Here is a 7500-nt window from a genome sequence, read left to right on the forward strand (position 1 = left end):
TGTCTCCAACAACGTGCTTTCTGTTCGTCCTGTCTCCAACAACGTGCTTTCTGTTCGTCCTGTCTCCAACAACGTGCTTTCTGTTCGTCCTGTCTCCAACAACGTGCTTTCTGTTCGGCCTGTCTCCAACAACGTGCTTTCTGTTCGTCCTGTATTCAACAACGTGCTTTCTGTTCGTCCTGTATTCAACAACGTGCTTTCTGTTCGGCCTGTCTCCAACAACGTGCTTTCTGTTCGGCCTGTCTCCAACAACGTGCTTTCTGTTCATCCTGTATTCAACAACGTGCTTTCTGTTCGTCCTGTATTCAACAACGTGCTTTCTGTTCGTCCTGTCTTCAACATTGTGCTTTCTGTTCGGCCTGTCTCCAACATCGTGCTTTCTGTTCGTCCTGTCTCCAACAACGTGCTTTCTGTTCGTCCTGTCTCCAATAACGTGCTTTCTGTTCGTCCTGTCTCCAACAACGTGCTTTCTGTTCGTCCTGTCTCCAACAACGTGCTTTCTGTTCGTCCTGTCTCCAGCAACGTGCTTTCTGTTCGTCCTGTCTCCAATAACGTGCTTTCTGTTCGGCCTGTCTCCAACAACGTGCTTTCTGTTCGTCCTGTCTCCAATAACGTGCTTTCTGTTCGTCCTGTCTCCAACAACGTGCTTTCTGTTCGTCCTGTCTCCAACAACGTGCTTTCTGTTCGTCCTGTCTCCAACAACGTGCTTTCTGTTCGTCCTGTCTCCAACAACGTGCTTTCTGTTCGGCCTGTCTCCAACAACGTGCTTTCTGTTCGGCCTGTCCCCCATATCTATGCTTTCTGTTTGTCGTGCGACCCAGCAACAGTGTTTTACTTCCTCTTTCTCTTCGTTAGATCTCCGCACTCAGCTCTTTCAAGTCTGGTCGTAAAACCCACCTCTTCCCAAAATAGCCTTCCTTCCCTGCCTCTTCCTTGTCCTCAGTTTTTCCACTTTTAGAGTTATGCATGAGTGTGAATGACTGGTACGAAAGCGCTTTGATTTGTCTCTGCACAAGATTCATCGCTATATAAATATAATAATAATAATAATAATAATAATCCAGATGGTCCTGTCCCCACTCCTTGCTTTTTGTTCTACTCCCAGAGGACAAAGAGCTGCGTTTCTTCCTGATGGGCAAGACCGGAAGCGGAAAGAGCGCGACAGGCAACACCATTCTACGGGAGGACAAGTTCCTGAGTGAATGTTCCCTCAGCTCTGTCACCACTGACGTGGAGGTCCAGGAGACCGTCTTTGAAGACATGACTGTGAAGGTCAGGGTGGCATAGCTGGGTATCTGGGTGGGGAGAGGGAGGGAGAGAGGAAAGAGTGGACGAAACAGGTAGAGTTGCGTGTGGTGGTGTTGGGCGGTGGGGAGTGGTTAAGGGGGGTCAGGAAGCGGGGAAGGGGGCTGTGTGTGTGTGTGTGTGTAGGTGAGGGGAGGTGTGGTGGGGGTGGAGGGGGGGGGGACATGAGCTCCAGGGAGCCATGATGGGATAAAGTGAACAACAGATGGGGGGACTCGACAGATGAGTGGATGGATGTGTTGGATGTGTTTGTTGTTGTTGTTGTTGCCTGCACCTCGTGTGTGCCTGTTCAGTGATTCGAATGCGATAAGACAGAGACTGACAGAAGAAGAAGAAGAAGAAGAAAAGAGAGAGAGAGAAAAAGACAAAACACAACAATACTATACAAGACACATTCTTATTTTCGAAGATGAAAGATAGGCACTGATGTTGTTGTTGTTTTACACACAGTCCCTGCCCTGAATAGGGTCCACACTACACAATACTGGATAAAAAATATATAATGTAAAAAAATTGTTTTTAATTTTTAAAAAATAAATAAAAAACATTAAACACACACGCGCGCGCGCACACACAAATATATAGGGTAGGTACTGGTCATTGTGAACAGCCTGTAATTGCCAACGATTCGTGTACCGCGCCACTTCGAGGCGTTCTTAACGATTGCATTTCACAATTTAACGTCTGCTTCGACCTGTTGCTAATACCTTAAAGAATATTCATTTCCATGAACCATTCAAACATCAGCTATTTCTGGCTATTTCCGCGCTCTTTTTTCTCTTCGCGCATCACTGCCGACCAAGGTTACAACCGTGCTCTCAAAATCATAAAATCAAGGGAAGCAAGTTGTAGGACTTTAATTTTGACACGGTTTAAGATTGTTGATTTGGCCGGATATGTTGTATGCGCATTCCCAGTGCTGGGAGAATTTAAGAAAGCATATTGGTGACATATCAGAACGTCAGTTTAGACAGGACTGTAAGCCCACGATTTCTCGCAATCCCACGATTTCTCTCACTTTGAGAGAAATCGTGGGATTACGAGAAATTGCGGTCGTTCCCCTCCCACGTTTTCTCTCACTTGCGAGAAAGTGAGAGAAATTGTGGGATTGCGAGAAATCGTGGGCTTACAATGAATATGCAAAATAGTATCGTTTGCAGTTATACCATAGGATATTTTGACGTGAGTATATTTGCGAACGATTCTGCACAGTTACTGAGCACTCTCAAAAGGGTGTGTTTGTGTGCGGTGTGGGGTGTATGTGGTTGAATGTTTGTTTGTGTGTTGATGAGCATGTGCATTCAAAACCAACAATACAACAGTCTGGTGCGATGTTCCAATAATATGTTATGTCTAATGAGTTAAAAACCTGCTTCTGTTTTAATTGTCTACATGCACCCAAAGCCATCGTTCGCAATTAGACGTGCCCGCTCACATTTACCCTCAGGCACCCCTGCTATTTCAAACGTCGACAAAATGTTGAAAACAACGAGCAGACGATTTTTCCTGGTTCAACCAGTCGGAGGAAGCCTTCAAAAACAAAAAACTCTACGTTTGACTATCGTACGATATGTTATCTTTACATTACACACTTTGAGCTGGTCGCTTCGACTGGATCGTTCGCAATTGCGCATACCAACAATATATATATATATATATATATATATATATATATATATATATATATATATATATATATATATATATATATAACAAAGTACACTTGGGTGGTAAGGGACTTGAATTTATTGTTAGAGATGTATTGAATTAAAACATCCTTGCTCGCATGTGTCAAGTTGTAACAAGGTACACTTGGTGGTAAAGGGCTGTTTATTTATCGTTTGGATTTACTTTGGATAAAAGAATTGAAACATTAAAGGGAATCATTTTAGATCTATTTTGTGATGGATCTTTATCCTGTCGGATCAATATTTTCAAGGATGGCCAGTCACCAAAGGGTTTTTCTATTGTTTTATTTACAATATTTATGAGAAGATAAAAGAGAAGAAGATAAGAAAATGAAGAGAATAGAGAAAATAGTCCAAGCGATATGGCGATGATGCTAGCCGTTGTAGGAACAAACACAACACACACTGCTTGCAACACAGCAAGAGAGAGAGAGAGAGCTGGCTCAAGCCAGTGACTGGCCAGGTGGAAAAGTGACCAGTGATCACACATTCCATGTCTTTATGCAAGTTAAGTGAACTGCAAAGGCGCTCGCGTGGCCCGTGAAACAAAACGCCCCCAATCAGACTAAATCTGATTAGAATTGTGTTTGTTACAAGGTATTCAGTGATATATTTCTAAATGATTCCTGAACCGATTTACGTCGGATAGGTCGCAAAAGAGAGAGCTCAATACCTACTTTATAATGAATATAAAATAAAGTGTTGATTATTTAAGATAGATTTATAATCCTAATTCAAGTCACCTGAAAAGCGTCAGTTTTAGTGAGCGTGTTGCTGAAAATTACAAACTGCGTTAAATCAGTTTAACGTAGGCAAACACAAATGGTATAGATTTATAGATGGAATTGCAACGATTCTGCCAGTATATAATACTTGCACTTTACTGATCCGAAAACATAGATATTAATTAAATACGCTGCGTCAGAAGCACAAGTTTCCGCTCACCCAATGGCGCGCGCGGGTTGACCATTGTAGTTATGCAAGACTTGGCTGGACCCATCACGAGAGAGACGTGTGTGGGCAGTATTTGAAATTGTGTATGTGGCCGAAACCGCCAGGTGTTAAAACCACTCTGGCCAGTGTGTGAAAAAGACAGCCTTCAAGCTTCAAAGCAAAGATAAGTGATTTTTCTGTGAAGTTGATTAATAATCTGTTATCGCGTTATTGTTTAATGTTTGAATTATTAGTAAATTATTGAGAGGGCTCAAAATATTAGAGAAGGACCTGTATTTTTCTGCAAAATAAAATCTGCTGCTCAAAAACACCCAGATGCACCCTTCCACTAGCTAAGAGGAGACAACCTGACAAAATCCCCAATCGCACGGCTTTCATACAGTACCAATGGGATGAATGGCTGTTGGGTTAAACAGTCACTAACTGTATGCAGTCTGGCCTTAGGGCGACACCAGGCTGACGGACTCCACACAGATGGACATCCATTGCCCTTCCCTGATAAGAGGCTCTGTCAGGGCGACCACATTTTTTCCCTCACCACATAGAACACCCTTCTATGGATACCAACCAAACCCTGTCTTGCGTGCACCTCGGGGATCAGCTGCATAGCACGAGACATAAATTCACATCCCCAAAACCCCAAAACAGGCGTGGCAAAAGAGGTGGGAAAAGATTGTGCTTAGGTAGCAGAATGACAAAAGCAGAGCGGCTGTCAAAGAAATTCTTTAGAATCGGCAGTTGGAATTGTTCCAGCGTGAGAATGAGAATTTCAACAATTGAGAAACTGGCATATGATTTTGACATTTTATGTCTCCAAGAGACCAGGACAAGTGCAGACAGACCAATACATTTTGAAAATTTCACAGTCTTTCAAAGGAATGAAGGAAGAGGAGTAGCAATCATACTGAACAAAAACCTAAAAAAAACAAAGTTTCCACCATAAACCTAGAGAAATGGTGTAGCAACTCATGTGAACTAGTGGGGGTGCGTCTCGAAAAACCTGATGGAATTCACAAAAGCATCGTGCTCATCAATGCCTATGTTCACCCAGGAACCTGCACAACAAAAGAGGATTGGGCCTTTTTAGAGGAAATAGAGAACGAACTTGGAGACTCAGTCATTATCTGTGGAGACCTCAATGCAAGATCAAAGCTATGGGACCAGCGGAACACCAACCCACAAGGACTCGCACTTGAAGGAATGATAGGGGAAATTCTTCTTAGCCCATTAACAACCACATCCCCAACTCGCCTTGGAACAAGACAAGGGGACAGTGACAGTGTGATTGACATCGCTCTAACATCTCCAAAATTCAGAGCAGAAATGAATGCAGAGACGCTTCCACACCAAGGCAGTGACCACCTCCCGGTAGTGTTCAGTCTACAGAAACTGCCAGCTAAACCCTGTATGAAACCGCGTGATCCATTTCAGTATGAAAACAAAGAGACAACCATCATCGAAAAATTAAGACGAAGAAGAAACAAAAGAACGGCACTGAACAGGATGCAAACTATTCAGCCCCCATGGTGGAATACCGACACAGAGAGAGCCTGGATAGAAAAACATGCGGCTGTCAAACTTTGGCAAAAAGAAAGAACAAAACCATCTCCGGACAAAGATATTGAAACAAAAATGAAAGAAAAAACTAAACAGTTTGAGATCATTGCTCAAGAGGCCAAAAATGACAAGTGGAAACAGTTTTGCGAGGCACTCAGTTATGACTCAACATTGACAGAGTTCTGGCAATTTTATCGTCGCATGGAAGGGAAAACGTGCACAACAACAACCCCAGACATGGTAGACACTGACGGAACCAAGCTTAAGACAAACGAAGAAAAAGGATCTGCCCTGCTCAAACGTTTCATACAACAGAGCGATCAAAGAAACTTAGATGAGAAAAAGAAATGTGTTGAGGAGTTAAACCAAACCCTTATGCAGACTGGACCTGATGATGAATTGACAATAGATGATCTAAACGAAGCAATAGCTAAATGCAAGAAAGAATCAGCTCCTGGCCCAGACAAAGTTCGCTACTCGGACATCAAGGAACTATCGGAAGAAGACAGAAGCAACCTTTTCAATCTATATCAAAACAGTTTCCACAATGGACATGTGCCGGAGGACTGGACACACAGCTTCTTAAAACCCATACCAAAACCAGGAAAGGACCATCATCAGGTAAGCGGCTACCGGATCCTAACCATGCAAAACATTGCCGGAAAGCTCATGGAACGCATGATAGCCAGGAAACTTGCAAGGGATCTTGAACACAGGCACATTCTCCCTTCAAATCAAGGTGGTTACAGAACAGGCAAGTCCACATGGAAAAACGCAGCTGCTTTTGCATATGAGGTGTATGAAGGATTTCAAAGAAAAGAAGAAACACTAGCAGTAGCAATCGATCTGAAGATGCCTACAATAAGGTCCAGTTTGCGCACCTCATGGAGCTGCTACTAAGGTATGGAGTAAGTTTGACACTGACAAGATGGATAGCAGCAGCGCTTCAGGAAAGAACCGTCGTCCTACGCCTCGGAGATTGGATGTCTGCACCTTCTAAACTATCCATGGGACTGCCACAAGGGTCTCCGCTTTCTCCTGTCCTCTACAATGTCTACACGAAGGGCCTTGCAGACTTAAACAACAATGGAATAGCTCGGGTGCTTACTCTTGCGGATGATGGCATGGTCTTCAAAACTTCGAAAGATGCTCAGGAAAGAACTAAATCCGTCCAGAAACAACTAAACAATATTGCTCAATGGTGCAAAGACACAGGATCTTCCATCAATCCAGCGAAAGCCCAAACGTTGCTGTGCACCCTCAACAACAGAACCGCGAGCAAATCACCACCTTCTGTGTCACTCGATGGGATTCAGATCGAGAAAACTGAATGCCTACGCTACCTAGGAATACACTTCGACAGGATGCTGACCTTCAGAAAACATACAGAAAATACTGTTCTCAAATGCAAAAAGGGCCTTTCAGTCTTAAAAGCAATGGCAACCAAAGGTATTGAACAACGCCACCTCTTCCTGCTATACCAATCACTCGTCCTCAGTGTGATCGACTACGGACTTGGGCTAACAACACCGTCTCAAAGCAACCTCCTAAAATTAGAAAGAGTCCAAAAAGAAGCTATGAGGCTGATCCTTGGAACAACAAAAGACACGCCCACAGAAACCATGCGATACCTGCTTGACCTTCCTTCAGTGCAGGCCAGAAACAAGTTAGAACAGGTCAAGACCTACTTCAAAGCATTAGAAAACCCTCAAAACCCACTGCATGACGCAGTCAAAGAACCAAAAGGCAGCCACCTAGGACGAGGAAGATCATGGATTGGGCAAGCAGAAGACACAATCCAGCTAGTATGCCAACTACAAGACCTGAAAGGAACAAAAGAATGGGAGAAAAACCCCGAGAACCTCAACCATCTATTCAACACAGCCATTTCACCCACTCTAGGAAGACATTGTCGGGAATGGCCAGAGGGCAAAACTGATGCGGAAGTGAAACTACTCATAGAAGAAACAGTAAAGAAGAGGACATCATCATATAC

At 43.5% G+C, this 7500-nt stretch overlaps 1 pseudogene across 1 annotated transcript in view; it reads left to right on the forward strand.

The window, feature by feature from the left end:
- The window catches only part of LOC143283784 (uncharacterized), a 21352-nt pseudogene that overhangs the window by 2776 nt on the left and 11076 nt on the right, over nt 1-7500 (forward strand). The window contains exon 2 of the transcript XR_013055455.1: nt 1106-1272. The product of XR_013055455.1 is annotated as an uncharacterized LOC143283784 (transcript). The remainder of the gene's footprint in view (nt 1-1105; nt 1273-7500) is intronic.

The sequence above is a fragment of the Babylonia areolata genome, chromosome 7 (genome assembly GCF_041734735.1).
Source record: "Babylonia areolata isolate BAREFJ2019XMU chromosome 7, ASM4173473v1, whole genome shotgun sequence".
NCBI classification, from domain to species: domain Eukaryota; kingdom Metazoa; phylum Mollusca; class Gastropoda; order Neogastropoda; family Buccinidae; genus Babylonia; species Babylonia areolata.